Consider the following 26,805-nt stretch of genomic DNA (forward strand, 5'->3'; position numbering starts at 1 on the left):
TTGCTCATTTAACGTCCACTTAGTTAACATAGAATATGATATTAGTTTCAGGTGTACAATACAGTGATTGAACACTTTGTACCCATGGGTGCTCATCACAAGTGCCCTCCTTAGCCCCTGTCACCTATTTAACCAATACCTCCCCCCTGCCCTCATCTCTTGTCTGGTAACCATTGGTTTGGTCTCTATAATTAAAAGACTTTTTCTTGTTTTGCCTCTCTCTCTTTTCAAACCCCTCCTTTGCTTTTTTTTTTTTCTCTCTTAAATTCCACATATGAGTGAAATCATAAGGTATTTGTCTTTCTCTGACTGACTTGTTTTGCTTAGCATAATACTTTAGCTCCATCGACGCTGTGACGCTGTTACAAATGGCAAGATTTAATTCTTTTTTATGGTAGAGTAATAATCCAACACACACACACACACACACACACAGAGCCCACATTTTTGTCCATTCATTCGTTGATGGACATTTGAAATCTCTTCGTAATTTGGCAATTGCAGATGATGATTCTATAAACATTGGAGTGTGTGTATCCTTTTGAATAAGTATTTTTTTTTTTTTTTGGAGGAGGTAAATACCTACTAGTGCAAATGCAGAATTGTATGGTAGTTCTAGTTTTAATTTTTTTGAGGAACCTCGATACTGTTTTCCATAGCGACTGTACCAGTTTGCATTGCCACTAAGAGTGTAGGAGGGGAACCCATTACATGTAATCATTTAATTATTATTAAATGATTAGGGAAACCCTTTATTAAATGAGAGGGGAACCTTTTCTCCATATCCTCACCAACACTTCCTATTTCTTGTGTTGTTGATTTTAGCCATTCTGACAAGTGTGAGGTGATATTTCACGTAGTTTTGATTTGCATTTCCCTGGTGATGAGTGATATTAAGCTTCCTTTCATTGTGTCTTTTGGCCATCTGTATGTTTTCTTTGGAGAAATGTCTGTTCATGTCTTCTGCCCATTTTTAAATTGAATTATTTCTTGAGTGTTGTGTTATATAAATTCGTTATATATTTTGAATACTAACCCTTTATCAGCTATGTCATTTGCAAATATCTTCTCCCAATTTGTAGGTTGACTTTTAGTTTTGTTGATTGTTTCCTTTGCTGTGCAGGAGCTTTTTATCTTGATGAAGTCCCAATAGTTTATTTTTACTTTAGTTTCCCTGGCCTCAGGAGACAGAAGTTGCTAGAAAGAAGTTGCTATAGTCAGTGTGAAAGAACTTACTGCCTATATTCTCTAGAATTTTTATGGTTTCAGGTCTCACATTTAGGTCTTTAATCCATTTTGAATTTATTTTTGTGCTTGGTATACGAAAGTGGTCCAGTTTCACTCTTCTGCATATTGCTCTCCAGTTTTCCCAGTACCATTTGTTGAAGAGACTGTTTTTTTTTCCCCCATTGGATATTCTTTTCTGCTTTGGTGAAGATTAACATAATTGTGGGTTTCTCTCTGGGTTTTTTGTTCTGTTTCATTGATCTCTGTGTTTATTCTTGTGCCAGTACCATATACTATCTTGATCACCGCAGCTTTGTAATGTAACTTTAAGGAACCTTGAAAAAGAAAAAAAAAAGCTGGAGTTATCACAATTCCAGGCTTAAAGTTACATTACAAAGCTGCAGTGATCAAGATAGTATGGTACTGGCACAAGAATAAACACAGAGATTGATGCCTCCAGCTTTTTTTTTCTTTTTCAAGGTTCCTTTGGTTATCCAGGTTTTTTTTCTGGTTCCACACACAAAAATTTTTTTTTAAAGATATTATTTATTTGACAGAAAAAGACACAGTAAGAAAGGATTTTTTTAATGTTTTTTTTTAATGATTTTTTAAATGTATTGTTTGGTTTTATTGAGAATTGTTGTATCTGTGTTCATCAGGGATGTTGCCCTGTAGTTTCTCTTTTTTAGTGGTGTCTTTATTTGGTTTTGTTGACCTCATAGGTTGAATTTGCAAATTTTCCTTTTTTATTTTTTGGAATAGTTTGAATGTTCTTTAAATGTTTGGTAGAATTTGTATTTGTACCATTGTGGTTCTGGACTTTCGTTTGTTGGAAGTTTTTTGATTACTGATTCAATTTCTTTGCTGGTTTTCGGTCTGTTCAAGTTTTCTATTTCTTCTTGATTCAGTTTTGGTAATTTATGTTTTTAGGAATTTATCCATTTCTTCTAGGTTGTCTAATTTGTTGGCATATAGTTTTTCATAATACTCTCTTACTATTGGTTGTATTTCTGTGGTGTAGGTTGTTATTTCTCCTTTCTTATTTGTGATTTTATTTGGGTCCTTTGTCTTTTCTTTATGTTAAGTCTGGCTAGAAGATTATCAATTTTATTGATTTTTTTTTTTTTAAAGAAACAGCTCCTGGTTTCATTGAACTGTTCTATTGGTTTTTTTGTTTTGTTTTGTTTTTCAGTTTCCAATTATTTATTTCTGCTCTAATCTTTATTATTTTATTCCTTCTGCTGGCTTTAGGCATTGTTCTTGATCTAGGTCCTGAGGGTGTAAGGTTAGGTTGTTTATTTTATATTTTTCTCACTTCTTGAGTAGGCTTGTATTGCTGTAATGTTAGATTGTTTATTTTATATTTTTCTCACTTCTTGAGTAGGCTTGCATTGCTATATATGTCCCTTTTCGTACCACTTTTGCTGCATCCCAAAGGTTTTGGACCACTGTGTTTTTTCATTTGTATTTTTTTCCCATGTATTTTTAAATTTCTTCTTGGATTTCCTGATTGACCCACTCATTTTTTAGGTAACATATTGTCTAACCTCCATGTATTTGTGGTCTTTCCAGATTTTTTCTTGTGTTGACTTCTAGTTTCATAGCATTGTGGTCTGAAAAGGTACATGATATGACCAGTCTTTTTGTATTGTTGAGTTGTGTTTTGTGATCTAGTATGTGTTCTGTTTTGGAGAATGTTCCGTGTGCACTTGAAGGGAATGTGTATTCTGCTGTTTTAGTTTGGAATATTCTGAATATGTCTATTAAAACATCTGGTCCATTGTGTTATTCAGAGCCATTGTTTCCTTGTGTTTCTGTTTAGATGTTCTGTCCATTGATGTTCATGGGGTGTTAATGTCCCTTATTATTATTGCATTACAGTTAGCTCCTTTATATTTATTATTAAATGTTTTATATATTTGTGTGCTCTCATGTTGGGTAAATAAATAGTTATGATTGTTATATCTTATTGCTGCATTGTCCTCTTTATTATCGTCTCTCATTATAATCGGTTTTAAAGTCTGGTTTTCTGATATATGTATTATTACTCTTACTTTATTTTGACCTCCAGTTGCATGATAGATGTTTTTCCATCCCCTCACTTTCAATCTGCAGGTGTTCTTTAGTTTATAATGAAGCTCTTTAGGTAGCACATAGATAGGTCTTCTGTTTTTATGCATTCTGACATCCTGTGTCATTTGATGGGAGCATTTACTCCATTTACATTAAAAGTGATTAATGGATAGATATGAATTTATTGCCATTTTGTTTCTTGTGGTTGTTTCTGGAGATTTGCTCTGATCCTTTCTTGTCTTTGTCTCTTTCATATTTTGCTGATTTTCTTTAGTGATATGTTTGTTTTTTTTCTCCTCCTCCTTTACATGTTTATTAGTGGTTTTGATATATGGTTATCATTTGGCTTATATATATTAAATAGTAGTTATATTAAGTTGATTGATACTCGTGTTTGAACCCATTCTTTTCTTTTCTTTTTTCTTTCTTTCTTTCTTTTTTTTTTAAAGATTCTGTTTATTTATTTGACAGAGATCACAAGTAGGCAGAGAGAGGTGAGGGGGAAGCAGGCTCCCTAGTCTGATGTGGGGCTCAATCCCAAAGACCCTGGGATCATGACCTGAGCTGAAGCCAGAGGCTTTCAGGCACCCCTGAACCCATTCTTTTCTAATCTCCCCATGTTTTAGGTATGTGTTATTATATTTTATATCCTTTTTTGTGTGTGAGAGTTCCTTGACTGATTTTTACAGAGCTCCTCATTTGCACAACTGCTCTTGTGTTTCCTGCCTTTAATACTGTTGGTTTTGGTCTTTCCTTTCCATTCAAAGAGTCCCCTTTCATATTTCCTGCAGTGCTGGTTTAGTTTAGTTTAACTCCTTTAATTTTTGTCTGGGAAAATTGTTATCTCTCCTTCTATTCTGAATAACCGCCTTGCTAGATAGAGTATTGTTGGCTGCAGATTTTTCCATTTAGCACCTTGCATCTATCATACCACCCCAACTAGCCTTATAAGTTTTCCTCTTGTAAGTAAGGACTTCTTTGGTCTTGGTGCTTTTAAGATTTTTTTCTTTACCACTGTATTTTTCAGATTTAATTACAGTATGTCTTAGTGTTGGCCTGTTTCGTGGATTTTGATGGGAATTCACTGTGCCTCCTGGATCCGGTGTCTGTTTCCTTTCCCAGATGAGGGAAGCTTTCAACTATTATTTCTTCAAATTTTCTGCCCCCTTTTCTCCTCTTCTGTGATTTATATAATATGAATGTTAATATGATGAGTTCTCTAAGTCTTATTTTGTATAATTCTTCTTTCTCTTTTTTGTTCAGTTTCCAGATCACTAATTTGTTCTTCTGCTTCTTTAGCCTTCTGTTCTTTGCATCAAGTATATCTGTAATCTTGTTTATTGCACTCTTCATTTCTAATTGTTTTAAAACTCTTTTATTCTGTAGGATAAGGGTCTCACTGATGTCTTCTCTTTTCAAGCCCATTGAGTATCATTATAATCATTGCTTTAAATTCTCAGATACATCACTTATATCTGTTTTGCTTAAATCTCTGGCCTTATTGTGTTCTTTCATTTGGGTTAAATTCTTCCATTTTGGCATTTTTTTCTAATTCTTTGCTGCCTTCTGTGTGTTGGTAAAGCCATTTATGTCTCCTGCTCCTGAAAGTGATGGCTTTATGAAAAAGAGGTTATGTAGTGCCAGCACCTGGCATTTGGGGAACTGTTTCCTCTGTGTGCTGCATGTTCTCTGCTGTTGTGTTCCACCTCTTTATCCTTCAGGCCATTTGTCCACAGAGGCTGTCCTTGCTTGCTGTGAGCAGTGTTTTTGGACCCTGGCCTGTATGGAGCAAGTTTTAACTAGGTGTGCTGTGGCCTGCTTGTGAAATGAGATCTGTCACCACCTCCACTGGAGTTAATAACACATTAACACATGAAACTCTGGTTGGGAGGCATGGTGTGGTTTTTTTTTTTTTTTTTTTTTTTTTTTTTTTTTGCTGGTTTTCTGTGGGAGGGGCCTGCTGCACTGAAATTGAGGCAAGTGTGACTGAGGTAGTCTGTTAGTCTGTGCCACTGGACTACAGGGTGCTAGGGCTTGATATAAGCCAGGTAGGCAGCCAGTACTGGTATTATGCTTCTTCCTGAAGGTGACTCTGTGTTTGGTCACCTGAAGGTGACTGAGGAGCAGGAAAGCGAAATGGTGCCATCTACCTCATTTGTTCCTGGAGAGGTGTCTGTGAAGGCTGCCTTTCAGGGACACTTCTGAGAAGAATGAATAATCTCCATACTTTGTGCCCCAGGGCTTCCACAGATGCCTGTTTATGTGCTGTTCTGTGTTGCTTGCCTGTTCTGTGTTGCTTGCCTGACTTTTCTCCAGGAGTGGTTAATGGTTGTAGTGGTTGTAGGAACTCTACAAATTCAACCCGTCTCATTTTCCAAGCCAGTGTGTTTGGAGAAATGTTCTTCCTGTGTGTTCCCCTGTGTGCTCTTCTCTCTCTTGCCCATCTCCATGCCCACCACTACCTCCCCTTCACAGCTGCTGTTATCCATTTCTCCCCTAAACCTGTCTTTGCATTTCCTACCTCCTTCCATGTTGCCTTCTCTCTCCCTTTAGTTGTAGAGTTTGTTCTGTCCATCTTCAGATGAATTTCTGGGGTATTAAGATTGATATGATAGTTATCTAGTTGCATTCATGGGGCAAGGTGAACCTAGGGTCCTATTGCACTGCCATCTTCCTGTTCACTTTTCTCCAGAGCTTTGTGTAAATTTACTGCTTTGAGTCCTCCTCTTTGGGCCTGCTTGTGGTATTCTCTTTTTTGGCATACATGTATCAGATGCTTTTAAGATATGCCCCTCCTGTTAAAGAAAGTATAATCAAATGATAGAGACCATTTATTGTTATACAACACATATGTTTATAAGGACTTGAAGTGAAACACAAAAATAGAGGGGCAGGGAGTGGAGTTTGGGACTGTCGGTCCTTATTTAATCTCCTGTTCATTTTATTTCTGTCCTTGAGTAGCTCATCTTAAGTGACTATGACTTGCAGTACAAGTTTTTTGTTGTTCCATTTATGTTTTTATAATTTCATCAGGATCAATGAATATTAAAATTCTTAAAGCATTTCCTCTGCTTCTTTCAGTACCCATAGTTTTCCTTGGTTGGTTTTGTGGTAGCCAGGTGCTTGTTTGATCAGTTCTCACCATCCAAAATTTCTAGTGGACCAAATCTGCATGTGTGTACTGTGTGATAACAGGTGTTCTATGAAAGAAGTGCAGAGTGGTAAATAAATTCAGTAAATGTTGTTTGAATTTAATTAGCTTTCTTTACTAGAGGGTCCCTCAGAGCCTTTAGTAGATGTGTGTGGGTGTGTGCACATGTGTGTATAAAATAGATATGCAATGTAGATTGTTGAATGTGTAATGGGACTAATATTAGTATGTTTGAAACAGAATCCCCTTTGTGGCCATAGGACATGTGGATGAGTTTTGTAAAATGCAGTATGAGGAAAGTTCCTGTTGCATCAAGGGTGAGACAGCGAATAAATGCAGGAAGTGTCTCTTTTTTAGTACTCTGTTTTTGTTTTTCTTTGCTTCTCCAATCACAGTGACTAAAGAAAATCACTAGATACATAAAATAAAGTTATTCATGAGACATTGTGATTATTTTTGCTTCATTTAGAAGAAATTATGTCAAATCATTTTTTCTCTCTCCTTTGTAGGTAATTTGGACATAACTCCCAGTTTACATGTTATTTCTGAAGGGATAGATCTTCAGAAGTGATGATAATAAGAGTTGGTAATTCTTTCCAGAACATCTTAAGTTTAACCAGGTTTCTGTGTGTGTGTGTGTGTTTTAGGATAAAAGCAAATTTTTTTTAGTACAGGTTTAGGATAAATTCAAATATTTTGACATCAGTTGATTATATGGCTATTTCCTATATTGAGTGAGTGGATCACATTACATTTTTAGCCAATATTCTAGTAATTTATGCTGTATAATAAAATTCAAGTATATAGCGTAAAGTCTTGAAAGTGGGGTCAGAATATATTTTATATTAAAGATATTACATATATTATTATTGAGCCATTTATAGACCTGAACTTTGGTATGCACTTAATGAGATCCAAGAGGTTCAAAGAAAATGAAATTAATTTTGTGAATGTCATATGATATGTTTTAGTTTCTGATGAGATAAATTTTTAGTAAATATTTGTCAAATAAATGAATAAAATTTTAGAATAGACTGTAGTTACATAGCCTAATCATAAAGTGGCAGGTTCTCTTTACATGTCATCCATTTATTCATCCAAACAACCAAGATTTGAGGTAGCTTTCAATCAAAACCTAGATGTAATAAAAATACAAAGTCATTATTAAAGAGTTTAATAGGGTTAAAGAATTAAGAGTGAAGATATTACCCTGCTACATCAGTCCAGGCTTTTTCACTGAAATCTGTAGTAATTCCATGTTTTATAAAGTATAATTTATGTGTAAGGCACTTCCTTGAGACAGTAAACAAAAAGAATCTATCTTGGGGATCCTTAACCCTGAAAATTGAGTAGATACTGGAATGCTGGTAGTTCACATTCATCCAGGTAGATTTAAAAACAAACATTAAATTAATCGATGGGAGTAGAATTTGTTCTTCTGGTACAATCTGAAAAACTCAATCTGTGATATGTATAGATATTTTTGGCATGAGAGCATATTATCAAAATCTCTGTGCATATATTATTTAATAAAAATAGTCATTTAATATATTTTTTATTTTAATATGTTTTCTTCATAAAAATAGTCATTTAATATATTTTTTATTTTAATATGTTTTCTTCACTTTTATTGGAAAGTAAAAATAATTCTAAATCCTATAACTCTTACTTATCTTCTGTTCTTAGCTTACATGCTCTCAACATTGGATTTAACTATGTTTCAGAGTTCAGTTTACCAAGATGAGTGCTAAAGAAGAGTTAAATTTACAAAAGCTCTGTTAGTGTCATGCTATATTACAATGTTTTGTTTTTTTCATTAAATGAAAAACACCTTGAAGTCAGGAAATGATTTCTTGTTAATCTTATTCTGTAGTGCTTCAGAGTGTTATAATCATAATAATGTAAATATTGGATAGATATTTTTTGAATAAATCAATGTATTTACCATATTTAGGTAAAGTTGCCCTCAAAATTGAGTTTTGATTCATTGAAAAGTGTTTAAAGTATTGAAAAGTATTTAAAGAACAGATATAATTTTGTTTAATAAGTATTCAGTTGTTCAATTCAAACAATGTGAAAGACTTCAGCCTTTATACATAGGCTTCAAACCCTTATTCTGAATTCTTTTTTTTATTTTTAAAGATTTTATTTATTTTTTTGACAGAGATTACAAGTAGGCAGAGAGGCAGGCAGAGAGAGAAGAGGAAGCAGGCTTCCTGCTGAGCAGAGAGCCCTATGTGGGGCTTGATCCCAGGACTCTGAGATCATGACCTGAGGCGAAGGCAAAGGCTTTAACCCACCCAGGCACCCCCTTATTCTGTATTTACTTGTTATAAAGAAAGAGTATACATATTAAACCCCTTTCACCTGATTAACTTTCGGTCACAAAAGACCTCATTAAAAGAGTTACAAGTGATTAGTTCTCATGAAGAAATCAAGTTTGTGCATTGTAGATTTTCTTCTGTTTGTAGATTTATTTCTATCACCTTTAAGTCACTAGCTTCATAAACTTAGCGTCGATTCAGACATCATATCTTGTTCTAACAAAAAATATGAACAGATGGTAGCTCTGACAAATGATGTGCTTACCTACATGTATTAATACCTGTATGTCAACATTTCCTGAAAGAAACAAATCTATAATTGAGTAGAAAGATATTCACCAATTTGTTTCAAACTGCTAAAAGTTCCTTGCATGTTAACAAATTTCCCAAGTGTATTAAATTAAGTGTCGAAACTTTGATATGCTATAAATAAATCATTCGATTTCTTTATAACCAACCTTATTTTTTCCAATGAAAATAGACTTTTGGATCAACTGGCTTTTTAAAGATCAGTTTATATGTATTATGGTCCAACTAGGATTTATAATTTTTTATTATGTTTATTTTTAATTTATATATTGAATTTAAATTTAATATTTCAACCTATCATTATGTTACCCTTCCTTTTTATTTTTATATATGTTTATACCTCATCCTTAGAAAGAACTTATAGAAAATAAGTGAATGTAAATTGCCTTTGAACTTATTATTGTCATTGTTTATGACCTTTTGATTATGAATAGGTGAGAATCAATAGGGTACTGGTTAACATGGAGATACAAAGATACGCTTCTATTATAGTCACTATTTTTGCCTTAGATCTGCTATGAATGTTTTATTCTTATAATAGACAAAGACTGTGAATGTAGGTGTTCTGTATTGAAATGCTCAGAATTAATTTTATGTGCAATAAAAGCAGTTGACTTTTATAAGAAAGAACTAGAGACCTGTGAGCATGAGAGGAAGTCTGTGAGTGTTAGAAAAAGTAGTTAAAGATTCAAGCTGTATTAACTGATTGTGAAAAATCACAAATGCACTTAAATAACGATGTTAAAATACTTGAAAACAGATTACTGACTTTGTGCTAATGTGGTAAAAATATGATGTTACTTGATTTAAATTTTTATGACAGATATCTTTTATAAGATAGAAGTGTTTCTTTCTAAAACAGCAGCAAGAACATTAAAAAGTAAATCAGACTAAATTACTGCATTTTACTTTCAGAAAAAATATTTAAGTTAATTTGTGAGTGAACATTAATGGATCTTTAAGTCTGAATGAGGACCTTTCCAGTGTTATTTTAAAGGGCTTTCTTACAAATGAAGAGAAGCATAATTTGACTCTGGATGTAGGACTTATTCTGAAATACAGGCGTCCTGTTGATTCACTGGCACAGGAGTTTTTAGAAAACGTAACCTTTTAAGGTAAATTTTGTGGAACTGGCAGTGCACCCTGTGGCTTAGCAGTCTAGTCAGAAGGATGATACCATGCTGACTATATAACTAGATCTTTGAACATTATTCTCAAGGGTGGTAATTGCAAAACAAAGTAATATCAACTGGCACTTAATTCTGCAAGTTCCCTGCTGATTGGGGTATTCATTGAAATAGAACTCTTCCTGACAGGAAGTCAGCCTATGAGTATGAAGACATCTGAAAATAAAGTGTACTTTAATTTGGCACCCTGCCATTTTACAACTGGTCTTTTAAAATTGTGATTGGGAAGAGAGTTAGCCAAAAGGAAGAATACATGAATGGGAATAATCTAAGCATAACCTTTTTTCTTTGGCTTTCATGTAATTATGAATACAAGTCGGTGTCTCTGTTTCTCAGCTATTATTGCTTGGTGTTTCTTAGTCCTTCTTTCTCTTATTTCAAATTAATCTACTGAAGTTAAAGTATTACAGAAAGACTGAGTTAAAAGTATAAAGCTTAAAGTTGGTTTTTGATTAATATCAGACACTGATAACTTTGTGAAGACTGACCTGTATTCCCATACCATGTATTTTTTCATAAATATTATATAATTTAATGACTTTAATCAGAATATTCAGAGTTCTTGGGATTCCGATTTAAATACTGCTTTCTGAAATGTTTACACTGTTTGGCTTAGTTGTATCTGAGATAACACAGACATTTTGCACTTTAGTACCCCTAACATAGATTTAGTATATATTAACATAATTTAGGAAGGGATAATGATTATGTATTAACAATTGCATATGTATTCCATACATTATGCATTTCTTAGGCAGCTATTTTTAGTTAAGCTGTCATTTTATAACATGAAAGCATGTATGCAGTTTTAAGAAAATCAAAGTTTGAACTTTGATTTAGGCCTGAATGAAGTAAGAATCAGAATCCCAAAGGATGTTTTTTTAGTAGTAAATTCCTCGCTGCTGGAGGTAGACTAGATGGAGGAGACTGTTGTCTCCCTCTTGGGCAACAAAAGAAGACAGGAAAAAAGGACATTTTGGACAGGATCTTAAGAGGCTGAGGCCAGGAAAATACTGTGATGATAGATTTTGAGTTTTAATAAATTTTTTCCTCTGTCTCTTATTAACTCTATGACCTCCTCAGGCAAATGACTTCACTTGCTTGAGACTCAGTTTGTTTGTTTGTTTGTTTCTTTCTTTCTTTTTTTTAGATTTTATTTATTTGAAAGAGAGAGAGATAATGAGAGGAAAAGAAAGTCAGAGGGAGAAGCAAACTCCCCTTGGAGCTGGGAGCCCCATGTGGGACTGGATTCCAGGACTCCAGGATCATGACCTGAGCTGAAGGCATTGGCTTAACCAACTGAGCCACCCAGGCCCCTGAGACTCAGTTTCTTGAGTGGAATGGGTGTAGTAGAGATTGTGGTAGATAACATGAGAAAGTATTTAAAACAGTTCTTAGAGCAAAGTAAGTTGTAAATTAGTTACTAGTTTCTGAACCTGTCAGTGTGAAAAGTGTTATGTCTGGGCTCTTAGCGCTTATTCAATAAAGAATTAGAGGTCTGCACCAAAGTGAAAGCAGAAAACGGTTTTATTAAAGCAGCAGTGTGCTCTCTAGAGGAAGGCAGGCAGCTTCCCGGGGGTGGAATTAGCCCCTAGGTTGTTGTTGTTTAGGATTGGATAATACTAGGTCTCTCTGGGCTGGGAACAGCTGGGATGTACAGTGGAGGATGGTCTCTAATGGAGGCTGCTTCCCGTCATTTAGGGAAGTCCTCCCAAAGGTTGAGAGGAAAAGTTTTCTATCCTATAGGGTTTGTACCTGAACTGTCATGTCCCCCTTTCCCTCTGGAGGCTGGGCAGTACGTGCAATGCAAATGTATTATAAAGTATGTAGGGATTACCCTGGGGCAGAGGTGAAAGAGGGAAGCACATGCTCTGCATCTGTGGCTCTTGGTCTGTTAGCCCCAGGTTCTTGGAAGCCACAGAGTTAGGATGTTGTGCTCCTGGGCTCATAATGTGTGGCCTAGTTATCACCGTCTTTACTTCCAGCTTCTGTTTCTGTTCTCCCCTCAAGGACTTGGGTTTCTGTCTTTGGGGCATTCCTTCCACTGCTCATACCTAGCTTCTACCTAACAAATGTGTTTTTAACAGCATACGAGATCATCTCCCTTCATTCAGTATTTTAAAGTGACTCTTGTTTTCTTTTCATGAAATTAATTTGTTTTTTTAGATCTTTGCCTCACAAATTCAAACCACCATTTTCTGTAGTGTCTCTTTTAATATTTTCTTTTACTTCCAATGGCTATATGCTGAGTCTAATACATTTTTTTTTAAGATTTTATTTATTTATTTGACAGAGAGAGATCACAAATAGGCAGAGAGGCAGGCAGAGAGCCCGATGCGGTACTCGATCCCAGGACCCTGAGATCATGACCTGAGCCAAAGGCAGAGGTTTAACCCACTGAGCCACCCAGGCGCCCAGAGTCTAGTACATTTTCGTCTTGATCTATAGAATATTAGAGATGGGAGAGTTCTCATAGATGGGCAGTTTATTGCCTTTTCCAACTAGATATGGTTAATGGGTAACATTTTTCATAGGATCCCAAGGGTGATTCTATTATTTTCTCTGCTAGCTGTAGTAATAGCTCTTTTTAGGAAAGCCAGTAAAGTACAGTTGCTCCTTAAATGGCACTCTTTGAACTGTGTGGGTCTGCTTATATGATGTTTTTTGCATACAGTACTATAAATGTATTTGCTTTTCCTTATGATTTTCTTAATTACAAATTAAATTTCTTAATTAAAAATTCTTAATTTTTTCTCTAGCTTATGTAATTGTAGGAATGTAATATATTAATGCATGTAATATATGAAATATGCCTTAGCTGACTAATCCGTAAGACTTCTGGTCACTAGTGGGCTATTAGCAGTTAAATCTGGGGAGAGTCAGAAATTTATGTGGATTTTCAGCTGTGTGGGGTCAGTGCTCCTAACCCCTGTGTTGTTCAGGGGTCAGCTGTATACATGAAGATAAGTGAGATTGATGGCATTATAGGGATACTGCTCTAATGATTTTCAAGGTTCTTTTTGTATACTTCAGTCCTTTAAATTTATACTACATTACTTTTTTTTAAAAGGGGGTGGCAGGGGAGAGGAGGAGAGAGAATCTTAAGCAGGCTCCACACCCAGCACTAGCCCAACATGGGGCTCGATCTCATAACCCTGAGATCATGACCTGAAGTGAAATCAAGAGTGGGATGCTTAACTCACTGAGCTACCCAGAAGCCCCCTACTACATTACTTTCAGCACACCCTCTGTGTTACCATGGCTGAGAAATATGTTACTAACAGTTAATCTAGTTCACTAATGATTAACTTTTTTTCCTGGCCAAATATATCATTATCATTAACAGTTGTTTACTATGATGAGTTTCAATTGAGTCCTATCAGAATGAGGGAGACAGTAAGGGACAGAGGGGGTTATCGCTTGAAAAAGAGCCTCTATACAGTATCACAGATTACGATCCAGTTTATTCCTTTATTAGTGAAATGACCTTTTTCCTTTCTGTTGATTTTACCTCCTTCAGTACATTGTGACAAATTTACTTTCCTAGGAGAGTCTCTAGATTTCCTAAGAGAAGCTATAGTTTACTGTCTTGACAAATTCAAACTCCTTTGCCTTATTTTCAAGGTCTCTAATAGCTGTTTTATTTTATATTCTGTGCTGCCTTATGAATAGTATTCAGGTATTTGACATATGTGTTTTGTATATCATGCCATTTTCTTGGTAGTTTATCAAAAACCAAACTCTCTAACCCTAAACCTGTTCTCCATATCGTCCTGATCCTTTCTTTTCCACATTGTGCATTTACATATAGTGAGTATGATAATGTGTACTAACGTCCTTAAATATTGGTTGTATACTGCGTTCTTTTTTGATAGTAATTATATATTTTTGAAGATTATTTGGAAGTTTATCATTGGGCATTCAATTAAAACAGCGGTATTTTCTTTTTTTAATAAAGATTTTTTTTTTAAGATTTTATTTATTTATTTGACAGAGAGAGATCATAAGTAGGCAAAGAGGCAGGTAGAGAGAAAGGAGGAAGCAGGCTTCCTGCTGAGCAGAGAGCCCAATGCGGGGCTCGATCCCAGGACCCTGAGATCATGACCTGAGCCTAAGGCAGAGGCTTTAACCCACTGAGCCACCCAGGCGCCCCAATAAAGATTTTTTTATTTGTAAGTAATCTCTACACCCAACATGGGGCTCAAACCCACAACTCTGAGATTAGTAGTTGTATGCTGCACTGACTGAGCCAGCCAGGAGCCCCAAAACAGAGGTCTTGTTTTATTGGGTCTTCTGATTTGTCAGTTTATTCTTGTTATCAGTTGCTACATAGTTGAGGGCAGATTTAATTTTGGTTTCTTACTCTTCCTTTTTTAGAGGAAAGATGATCTATTCCTTTACCTAAGGAAGCCTATGTATTTTCTTAATCTTTCAGAGTTTGTCTCATCATATTCGTTTCTATTCAAAAGATTCATTATTGTTTTGCAGCACTAACCTAATTTGTGAGAATAGGGTCTTATTTGCTAGTATTGTAAGTTAAGAAGAAAGTTGCTTGGTAGCAATGAGAAAGTAAATAATGGGGGAGAACTTTTTTAAAGAAGCTTTCTGTTTCTTATCAGTCTTTACTCCAAGTTTGGACTACTGCCTTATTTATTTGGACATTTGGCCATGGTATCTTTGCTTTGCTGCTAATTGTCAGAAATTGCCCTAGGTGATTATCTGCTTGTTATTAGTGGCTCCACAGCCCAGCCTTCAGTTTCATGTAGCCTGATAGGCTTTATACTTTGGAAACTAAATGGACTTTCTGGAACTGCAAACAAAACCAATCATAATTCAGTCACTGTTAGAGCCCAAACTTAGAGAAGTTAACTTGTTTTAAAAACTTTTTCCAGCTCCTGTCATATTAATTTTTTTTAAAAGATTTTATTTATTTATTTGACAGAGAGAGAGATCACAAGTAGGCAGAGAGAGGCAGAGAGAGGAAGGAAAGCAGGCTCCCTGCCTAGCAAAGAGCCCGCTGTGGGACTCAATCCCAGGACCCTGGGATCATGACCTGAGCTGAAGGCAGAGGCTTTAACCCACTGAGCCACCCAGGTGCCCCTCCTGTCATATTAATTTTTTAAAAAATATTTTTATTTCTCTGAATCTTGACTTTTTTGAACTTGTTAGTAAACTTCACTTTTCTTCGATTCACAGTTTCTGTTGTTTTAATTTGATTTCTCTAGTGATAGGATGAAAAATGGGTCTTCAGAAATATTCATATGAAATCCCTGGAATCTTTGTCAAGCTACTGTATTTAGAGACTGAATATTTTTTGTGTGGTTCAGTTGAAGATTTTGAGATAAGGGAATACTCCTGAATTGTCTGGGTGGGCATAAAAGCCGTAACATCTATCCTTATAAGTGAGAGTCAGATAGTTATTAAAAGATAGGCACAATGGGGCACCTGGGTGGCTCAGTTGGTTAAGCGTCTGTCTTCAGGTTCAGGTCATGATCTTAGGGTCCTGGGATTGAGCCCCATGTCAGACTACCTGCTCAGCGGAGAGGCTGCTTCTCTCTCTCCCTCTGCCCCTCTCCCTGCTTGTGCATTTGCTCTCTCTGACAAATAAATGAAAAAAATCTTAAGGGGGAGAAAAAAAAAAGAGGCACACAGAGAAGGCAGTGTGAACATGGAACAGAGCAATGTGGCCACAAGCCAAAGAATTCTGATAGCCACCAAAAGCTGGAAAAGGCAGCGAATACATTCTACCTTAAAGCCTACAGTAGGGGAGCAGCTTTGCTAACACATTGGTTTTAGTTCAGTGAAACTGATGTTGGATTTCTGGCATCTGTAAGTTTGAGAGAAAAGTCTTAAAGTTTGTGTCTATTTGTTCCTTCAGCCACTATCTAGCAGTGCTTTGATGAATTCGGGGTGTTCTTAGTGCACTACCTTCTTGCCTTCACCTGACAGTGTATAATTTTTTTAACAAGCATTTGGAAAATTGAATCAGATAGTGTTGAGAAATCAGAGAGAGGGAGTACCACCTTTAAAATGTTTGCCATAGCTGAGGAGACAAAGAACCAATTTGTGAAGTTATTCCACACCCCCCAAATATAAAATAAGCTAATATTACATGTATTCCTAATGGAGATGAAATTGATAGGAATAAAATACTGCTGCAGAGATGTGTAATGGATTATATGTTTCATCAGTCCTGATTTATTTGTGATTCAAAACTGGGTTATCATGTATTTCATTGTATCACTATTTCAGTTATGTTGTGCGTCAAAGAATGGCCTATATGATGATGTTTATCCCAACATATCTTAGGACTTTTGCATTATACTTGAAGCTATTGCATTATACTATCAGCTAGAATTGTATTGGTGCATTGATAAATATTTGAAGGAGCTAAGGATCATTTGAAAGAGCTAAGAATCATTCTGGACAGTAAAGTCTTCTTCTATACCAGAAGAGTCATTAAGCATACCGTAATTGGCTGCACTATTGGTTACACTTTGTGGCTATCAAGAACTATAACATGTTACTGTAGCATGTACTATGTGTGTCTTAGATAATATACATTAAGATCAGGACCAAAGCCTTATAGATAGGTATAGCATGAATTTAGAAAAATTTAATTCTAAAGAATCATCATTTCATAGAATAAACATAAAAGATATTTTATTTGCCCCTAATGAATATTAAAATGAATGCGATGCTTTGCAGTTCCTTTCACCTATGTAAAATTGCTCGGACATTGAAATCTCACTTTGTATTAACATTAAGAATTTACTCAGTGAACACATAGTATCGGTTTACAGTGGTCTCTGTTTAGAGTGGAAGACCCCAAATGGTTAAACAGCAGGAGAGTTCTCTGTTTTTAGTTAAGAACTGCTGTTTCCTATATGCCTTATTTACTACATGTTTAATTCTTAATGTTGTGTGCTGTGGGATCGGGCATGCAAAAGTCAGCAGAAAGAGTTCTGGTTTTTACATCTAGAGCTATTACTTGCTGTACAATAATAAAAGCACTATTTTATTGGGTTACTTGTAATTAACTTCAGCACTAGGCATTCGTATAAATCATTCGTAATCTGTTTTCTTTAGATTTTTATTCTTTTAAACTGGCTTAATGTACTTGCTTTCTGTTATCTTTTTTACATATGGATTGAGATTGTAATTGGTTTTTGGGATTAGGCTGTCAGAAAGCAACATATATGTGAATTTGAGAAATGATTGAGGCAAGCTAATGAATTTTGTATAACATTTTATAGAGATTTGTTACCGAAATAAATATTCTGTAGTAGTATTTTGTTGTGAACCTTAGTAATGATCATTCTCTCATGTTTAAAAGTTTCTACACATTTGAAAAGTTAAAATGACAACAATTATTAATTAGAAAATACTTATCGTTTTGATGTCTTTCAAAATCCCAGAAAGCATTGACATAAGATTTCTTTTAACTCCTGTTAATTTTCTGACATTTAAAAAAATTTTAGACATTTGAATCTTCATATGTTTTCCACAATATTATCTGAAAAATGCCCTTTTATAGGTGATTAGTAATTTATATTATTCTGTATGTTATATTATTCTAACTTTTTATGATTGTTAGTTTAAAATGAAAAAAAAAAAAAGCAATAGAGCCATACTTTTGGATAAAAAAAGAAGCATTAAAAAAAAACCCTGCTTGGCTGAGTTTAAGTTCACAATATATGTTAATTTAAAATAAATATTAGAATAGAAAACTTTCCTCTAAAACTACCTTCATTTCATAAATACAGTGATCTGTAGAAAGAGTTGAGGTATAAGATAATTTTGTTTTCTCCCATGATAGAAAATCTTGATGATCTTATAAAATGATAGGTATATTGAGGTATGGGGGATGGGAAGGCATGAAGAAAGCTGTTTTCAGCCATGTCATGAAAGTGCTTTTAAAAATAATGCAGTTGGTAAATATTTTTTATTGTTGCTGAGTACACTAGAGGATTTACAAATCTTTTAAAAATAATTAGCCATTTTATATAGTTTTAATGGAAGTCTTTCATGTTTCTTCTCCAGCAGTCTCTAATGAACACTCCCTGTAATTTCAGTGCAGGCTTTGAGATTCCCTAAAGACTTGACTTCAGACCTCAAAGGGCAGCAGTTGCCATATGTCTGGAGAACTGGAGTTGCCAAATAGACTGACCATGTACTAACAGGACACATTTATATAGCTCTTGAATGTGAAGCCTTGATATAAGCTTAATGATGATCATCTGTTGAGAGCTTGTAGCTGGAAAGGGTTAGAGCAACTTTTGTCACCTTTATTGAAATCGAGATTTCTGTATTGATTAGTAAAAGATCTTGGCTAAATTGATTCCAGTTTGGAAGTTGTTTGAAGGATCATTATTGTCTGGAGAATATGTTTTTCCTGAAAAAGTTTAAAAACAGATTTTTAAGGGGACTTGTAAATGTATTTAATGTATGCTTAAACACAATGGTAAGATGATTTTTTTTATTATTTAAAAATAATTTAAAACTATAGTACTTACATAATTAATTGCATGGTTATCTCAGTCTTTTGAGTTTTTAAACTTTTGCATTCTTTATTCCAATAAATGTGTTCTAAATATTCAGTTCTTTGTTCATAGTTGACATTAGAAATATTTGTTAATAAACAATTGTAAAATTGAACCATTTGCCAATTCAACTTTAATACTTTTTCTTTTCTATTTTCCTTTAGTCTGTAGTGATCTATCTCTATATTTATATATATTTCATTTATAACTGAGCTATAATATTTGTACAAATTAGATGTGCATTTTAGAAGTGTATGTTCACAGATATCATTGAAACGACAACTTTCCAAAGGGCAGTATTTTATTCTATCTCGGGTAATGGCTTGTTTTACCCTCTAAGAGACAGTGGAATAAAACCTTTACTATTATGCCATACTCTTTCCTGGTATGTGGTTACTCGGATTTGTGTTAGATAAGCTGTTGAGAGAGTGCTGACATAAAGCGCAAACACTGTTGAAAAGTTCTTGATCGTTTACTTTGAGCACTTAAGATTACTATATCTTGACCATGAACAAGTTTTCTCTAGTTTTGACCTTTAGTCCTGTGTATAATGTGGTTCTCAATTTTGTGTTAATACATTCCCTTCGTTATTTGAGCTCTCCTTTGTGGCCTCCTCCCTTGACTCCTACTAGTGTTTCTGTCATCTACTTAGGGAATTGGAGCTATATCCAATCCATTTGATTTATTTTACAAAGGCACGTATAACTGTAACATCTTAAAATATTAGTACTGATATTTCATTGAAGAGCACAAGCCTTTAAATTTTTATATATTTAATAGGTAAAATGAAAGTTTGATATGAGTTTAGGTTTTTATTAAATTATTCATAATTCCTCTGTTTAATTTGTGTTGGAATCACTAAATCAATGCTTACAAAAAAGAATATTTTATGATCAAAAGCAGTAGAGTTAGAGTTAATTTCATTTGATAGGGTGTAGAATATTGACTTTAAAAATAATTATTAATGGTTTATGATATGATCATATTTTCATAGTTTTTTAAAAAAAGATTATTAGGGAGAAAGAGTGGGGAAGGGCAGAGGGAGAGGGAGAGATAGTTTCAATCAGTTTTAATCAGACTCTGGGCTGAGTGCGCAGCCCAACACAGGGCCGGATCCCAAAACCCCAAGACCATGACCTGAGCCAAAACTTAAGATTTAGCGCCGAACCCAGTGTGCCACCCACGTGCCCCTCTATTTTCATAGTTCTGATACCTTAAGTATTTGTTAGACTTGAATGCTTGTTCAGTTATTTAGAGATATTTTATAATATTTTGGATAAATACCTATTGTCTAGTTAGCATACGATTTTTAAAAAATATATATATTTATTTATTTGACAGAGACCAAAAGTAGGCAGGGGTGGGGGGGAAGCAGGCTGCCCCCTAAGCAGAGAGCCAGGTGCGGGGCTCGATTCCAGCACCATGAGACCATGATCTGAGCTGAAAGCAGAGGCTTAGTCCTCTGAGCCACCCAGGTGCCCCAGCATACAATTTTAATACTTAAACTGAAAAACAGTGGTTCCCGGCCTCAGTTTTTTTCTCTCTCCTTTGGTTCTTACTTTCTGGAAGGAGCCACATTCACTAAATCTTAGTTGTTGAGTTCTGCCACTTATCTTCATATTTGTAAATGATTTAATAGTTATTTCTTGATTTTTCTATTTTAGACATTACCTGGTAATGTCTTCTATGGAAGATGACCATTGGATTTCTTATATTGTTCTTTCTTTCCACTTCATATTTTCTGTTGTTTCTAGTACAGTTACATCATAAGATTTTGTTAAAACGATACTTATCATTTACATTATTATGACAATGTAAGTATTCACAGCAGAACTACAAAATGTACCAGGATTATCCTCCTTTCCTCCCTCCCTCTCACTTGCTTGCCTCACTTTCATTTTCTTTTTCTGGAATTAATAATTTCCTATTTTTTTGCGAAGTTTCTCTGTATCCACCAAATACTTATTTCTAAATTTTCCACTGGAATCATAAAATTTGTGCCAGTGTGATCAAACATACCTATTATCTATTGATTCAGATGTCTTTCTTAGAGGTGTAGTACCTGTAGTTCTCTATTTTTCTCTTCCAGTCTGGATTAAGGTTACTCTTTTGGTCTGTAGAAAGCTGTTATCTGGAGGTTTATTATCACCCCAGAATTTTCCTCTTCCCTCTTAAGCTGCAGTGTCTGTCTTCTGCCCACAGTGACCTTCAGATTTGAAAGGTACTGGTCACTGTTCTAGCACTGGAAATATAGTAGAGAATTTAAAAAACGGGAAAGGGGGCGCCTGGGTGGCTCAGTGGGTTAAGCCGCTGCCTTCGGCTCAGGTCATGATCTCAGGGTCCTGGGATCGAGTCCCACATCGGGCTCTCTGCTCAGCAGGGAGCCTGCTTCCCTCTCTCTCTCTCTCTGCCTGCCTCTCAGTCTACTTGTGATTTCTCTCTGTCAAATAAATAAATAAAATCTTTAAAAAAAAAAAAGGGAAAGGCAGAAATGAAATCTGGTGAGTAATAAGTATGTCATTAGAAGAATAAAGTTGAGCAGTTATGGAGGATGATAATGGGGTGTATTAATTTTGATGAGGTACTTCCTTTGTAATTTCTTGAGAAAGAATGCATGAGGGGTAAAAGTTTTTAGACATTCCTATGTGAAACTTCTTTTCTCTTATTTAACTTTCAAACTTGATCAGAAGCTTATTTGGATATTGGTATTAGGGGCTAAAAATTATAATCTTTCCAAATTTTTTCTCTCTGGTAGCTTTCAGTATTTTTATTATCTTAAAAATTGTTGTTCCTGCCTTATGCCTTGGTGTGGGTGCATCTTTTAAATTCATTATCTTTGGTATTTTATGTAAACCTTTTTAGTCTGAAAAAGTATGTACTTACGTTCAGAGAAATTTTCTTGAATTATTTTTAGGGAATTTTCTTATTCTCTGTTTTTTTCTGATTTTGTTTCTAGAACTCCTGTTAGTTAGATGTTGAACTATATGAATTTTCTGATTTTCATATCCATTTCTATCTGTTTTTTCTTCATTTTATCTTTTATTTTACTAAGAGGCTTGCTCAACATCTTCCAGTACTTTTAAAATTTTTATTTGAAATACTTTTAATTTCTTTCTTTCTTTCTTTCTTTTTTCTTTTTTTTTTTTTTAAGATTTTAGATCTTCTTAAGATTTTAGATTGCAAGTAGGCAGAGAGGGAGGCAGAGAGAGAGACAGGAGGAAGTAGGCTCCCCATTAAGTAGAGTGGCTCATGTGTGGCTAGATCCCAGGACCCTGAGATCATGATCTGAGCCAAAGGCAGAGGCTTTAACCCACTGAGCTACCCAGGTGCCCCGAAATACTTGTAATTTCTAAGAGCATTTTCTAGTTTTCTGTTTTTTTGCCTTTGTTGCTGTTGTTATTGTTGGGGGGAGTAAGAGCTTTAATTGTTAATTTTATGTGTCAACTTGACTAAACCATGGTTGTCTAGATATTTGTTCAAACATTACTCTGTATTTTTTGTTCAATAAGATTAACATTTAAGTTGGTAGGTTGAACAGGACAGATTGCCTCCCTGATGTGGGTCTGCCTCACCAGTCAGTTGAAGGCCTGACTAGAACAAAACGTCTTACCATCCCACATGGTAGAGAGAATTCCACATGCTTGAGTGCCTTGGAATTGGGATATCAACTTTTTCCTGCTTACTGAGACACTGACTCTCTCTGGGTTTTGGGCCTGTTGGCCTCAGACTGGAATTACACCTTTGGTTTTCCTGATTTTTAGGCTTTTTGACATGGGATATAACTACACTATTGGCTCTCCTGGGTGTTCTGCTTGTGAACTCAACCATTCATGATTGTGTTAGCCATTTCTTTAAGATAAATACAATTTTTATCTCCATACTATTGGTTCTTTTTCTATGAAGAACTCTAGTATGGGGGCAGAGAGATACCAGTGAATAAGACAGAATTTCTGCCCTGATTGTTTTACATGAAATTATTTTCTTTCTAATTATATAAATTGTATTTTTCTTTAGTCTTACTCTCTATACCCATTAACAATATTTTCTGTGAGTCCTTTTTTCCCCCCGATTATTTCTTTGGTGTCTGTCATTTTTATGAGTCTTCCTGTAATGACTGGTAATCCTTTGCTATCTGCTCATCTTTAAGTGTAAGACACAAATAATCCATGCAACTGTGTGTGAGTTGTCTATTGGTGATGAATGAGCTGTCTTTGCCATTGGTAGACCCTTAAATATTATGGGTTCTCATTTTACTCAGAGAAGAAGTCTTAACACTGCATAGTTGAGTAAGTATCCATTCAAGTTATTTGATTTTTGCAGTATGGCTTTCTACAGTGTCCAGAGGTTGATTTCTCTGAAAAGTAAACTTTTAATGTTTTACTGTGGTGGGGATAAAGTATGGGGAGAGGATCTGGAATTCAGTGTTTTATATACTACTATTCATTCATTTTAAGCTGTTTTTATCCCTGTTTCTCAACATCTTCATATGTACTCAGTGACTTCAACTTGGCTTTTCTAGAGTTCTGCAGCAAGTATTGATTTGCTTCCTTGAGTTGATTTTTCTCCAAGTTGTAGAGACATTTTTTTACCCTCTCTCATATTGCTATTATCTATTATTTATTTATTTTTTTATTATTTTGTTCTTAACTTTTACTCTGTAAGTCACTAATTATATACGTTTCTTTCTCTCTCTCTCTCTCTTTTTTTTGGGGGGGGTATAAGAGATAGCTTAATAATTAGTCTACCAGAATAAAATAGATACTACAATTGATGTCAGCATTGATGATTTTCCCCCTCCCCTCAAAAACAAACAAAAAAAAAACAGGTGGTAGCCTGGAGTGTATGTAGTCTGTCTTGACAGTTTGTGGCCTGACTTTATTTACTTTAGAACATGATAATATTTGGAAATTACTTTTAAAATCTAGATAAGTTATATAGTAATTCAAAACACAAAAATATGTTGGAGATTATTGAGTTTATATAGAACTATCAAGTTTACTTTAAAGAAGCTAGAATTGTATTAAAATAATATAAATTAATACATAGCACATTACTTGGTGCCCTTTTTCTTTATATTTGTTTGTTGATGGTAGGAATAGACTTAATTTGGTTAATGAATTCTTCTTTTTTCTTTTCCCAACCCTAAGAAAAGACTTTTAACATCAAAAGGATATATTTGAAATTTGTTGGAAAATTATATTTGTTTAATGAATTTCACTAATATATATTATCTTTGTTGTTGATGTTGCATGACTTAAGAGCATTAGTAAGCTAAAGTATATTTTAGTAAAAATGGACTAATCAACAATTATAGCCTTAGGAAGTGATAGTCAATTAAATACAACTTAGAACAGGTATGAAATTATTGACTCACTTGTGCTTTCAGTCCTTCCTCTCCAAAGTGCTGAAATGTGTTTTGAAATTACTTAGTTGCATTAGTGGTTGGATTTGAGGCTTTTAACGTGTTTTTCACCAGTACCTTTGGGAAAAGAATAACCAAGACATCTAAATGTACTAGCATTTTGCATCACTATACAATTGTAAATACTGTGATGAAATATTGAAATGATCATGTAAGATGATAACCGTTAAGCTTTTCTTTCAACTATTAAAATTCACCAAAGGTTATATTGAGCTGTGGTTTATGACATTGTTTAGCCTAACACCTTCTTTGATAATCGCCTCAGAAGTGGAGAAAAATGCTTTAGGATTGCATGATTAATGAATTTTCTTTTCAGTTTTGGCAACTTCCTTAAAGATTGTAGACAGTATTAGTATTAAGAAAACTTGTTGGGTTTGACTAACAGCTGGGTTTATTAAAATTTTTAATGTTCTATTCTTATGGACTTATTATTTTAATCAGGGTTATTCATTAATTGGAGTATAGATGACACATAGTATTATTAGTTTTGGGTGTACAGCATGGTGATTTGACAACTCTGTACATTTTGCTGGCTCACCAAATGTAGCTATCAGCTGTCACCATGCAATGTTGTTATAATACCATGGAGTTATTAATTCTTATCAGCATGTATTTTTGTAGCTGTTATGTGATGTTAAATGTTAATAATTTACGTTTAGGAATGGATTATAGACAACAGGCAATGATGTCTTTGAGAATTGTGAGATTTTTGTAACAATACCCAAAAGTGTAAATAAGATTTCTATTTTCATTTCCTTTCTCATATTGTCTAATAATTTTTTAACTAGTGAAAAAGTTTTACTCCAGGTGATTAGATAGCAATTATTATAAGTTAACAAATACGGGTTTATAGATGATGTTTGGGAAAGTAAAAAGTCTAATGTAGTAATAGTAGTAATAATAAATCTATGTCTCTGAGCATCTATAAAAATTGGACTTGTCTACTTTTATATGGTCCTTCACGTTTAATTTGTTTTTAATTAAAAGAAAAAAATATTTTGTGTGACAAACCAGTTCGAGTTCAGGTCACAAAAGTTTTTAGATGGTGAATTTTCTGTAGTTGTAGTAATTTGAACTGGTATTCTGTCTCACCTAAATGCTCTTTAAAGTGTTTGTGAAATATAAATGGCATAGTCCTGATTTTACCTTATAATTAAAATCAGTTTGTATACATTAATGAAAATAAATTGATGTTTCCTGTCCACTTAAAATTTAAGTGTCTCTGCTGTTACCTATTTCATCCATGTGGAATTTTGAGTTTTCTATGACCTTACAGTAAAAATGCCTACCTGTTGCAGTTTTAGTCAAAATGGATTTGAGAAAAAATACTATTAGTAAATACTTGTTAAAATAAAATGAAGAATTATATATACTATATTCTCTTGCTTCTCTTTCTGTTTTTTTTTCCCCCATAGCAAGAAAAGTAACTTCCTTTAGTTTAACTAAGGTTAATTTTCATTTTCAGATTTTCCTTCAGGTTAAGTGATCTAAATGAAAACTCAAGAGAGTTTAAGATCTTGCCTCCTCATAATGTGGTGCTATATCAAATTTCTAAGTGGCTTGCTGGGAGTGCTATGTTGGATATAAGAGCTGAGAATTGAACATATGCTTCTGTTCCTTGACTATGGCATCCTTTGAGGTGTCATCATCACTTTTGATTTCCTGCTGTCTGTCAGCAAAGGTCACAGCTGTGTTCTCCTCATCCCCTCAAAGTCCCTGTTACTGTACATCTCTGTGAAATGGTTTTCTGATTCTTTCTGTGGCATAAGATATTTCAGGGGTATTTTAAAGGTCCATTTGACCATTGTATTTGTCTCCATCTACTATTCCTGCACATTACTAGATATAGGACAACTTCTTGAGACTAGATATCTATCCCTCTTTTCTGTGCTTGCAAAGTAGGGTGTGGGATCCTCGGCACCAGGATGAAAAACCTTACCTTAGAGTTCTGCTTTTTTCTATTTTCCTCTTCCTGCTTCTGAGGGGATGGAGGATGTCACACATATTCTTCTTTCAGGGATATACTTCATGAAGTTTGATTGTTCTGTACTATTTGTCAGTTTATTTTATTTTGCTGGAAGGAAAACAGTTGAAATTAAACGGTATTTCTATTTTTTTTGTATTTCTATTATTTTTTATTTGTTTTTACCTCAGTGAGAGAAATATAAGATCTTTATTGTTTCAGTTGTGTGGCAGTTGTGAATTTTGAAAGAGTATAGTTTGGAGGCTTATGAGTCATGCATTTCTAAATGTTTGTAAATTATTGAATCATAAAATAATATAGCTTAAAGAAATTTTTAAAGAGAATATTTAAGACCTAGAGATGTCAAATGATCTATCCATGGTCATAACCTGTTCATGTCAGAATCATTGTGAGAATATAGATCTCATGACTTCTTGTTCATTGCTCTTTCCTTAACAATGCATTGTTTTATCTTCTTTTAGATCTAGCCAATTACTACTGTCAAATTTCTGAGTGATTTTATATCTACTTTTCATTCTGTATATGTTCTATTAGTGTTTTTATTGATATTATTCATAAAGTAGAACCTTATACTACTCTAGAAGC

General features: G+C 34.4%; 1 protein-coding gene across 2 annotated transcripts in view; it reads left to right on the top strand.

Moving 5' to 3' along the window:
- LRBA (LPS responsive beige-like anchor protein) overlaps window positions 1-26,805 on the top strand; it is a 734,202-nt gene that overhangs the window by 236,815 nt on the left and 470,582 nt on the right. The window lies entirely within an intron of this gene.

Source organism: Mustela putorius, unplaced genomic scaffold, assembly GCF_011764305.1.
Source record: "Mustela putorius furo isolate JIRA1106 unplaced genomic scaffold, ASM1176430v1.1 tig00000242_pilon_pilon_pilon, whole genome shotgun sequence".
Classification (NCBI taxonomy): Eukaryota; Metazoa; Chordata; class Mammalia; order Carnivora; family Mustelidae; genus Mustela; species Mustela putorius.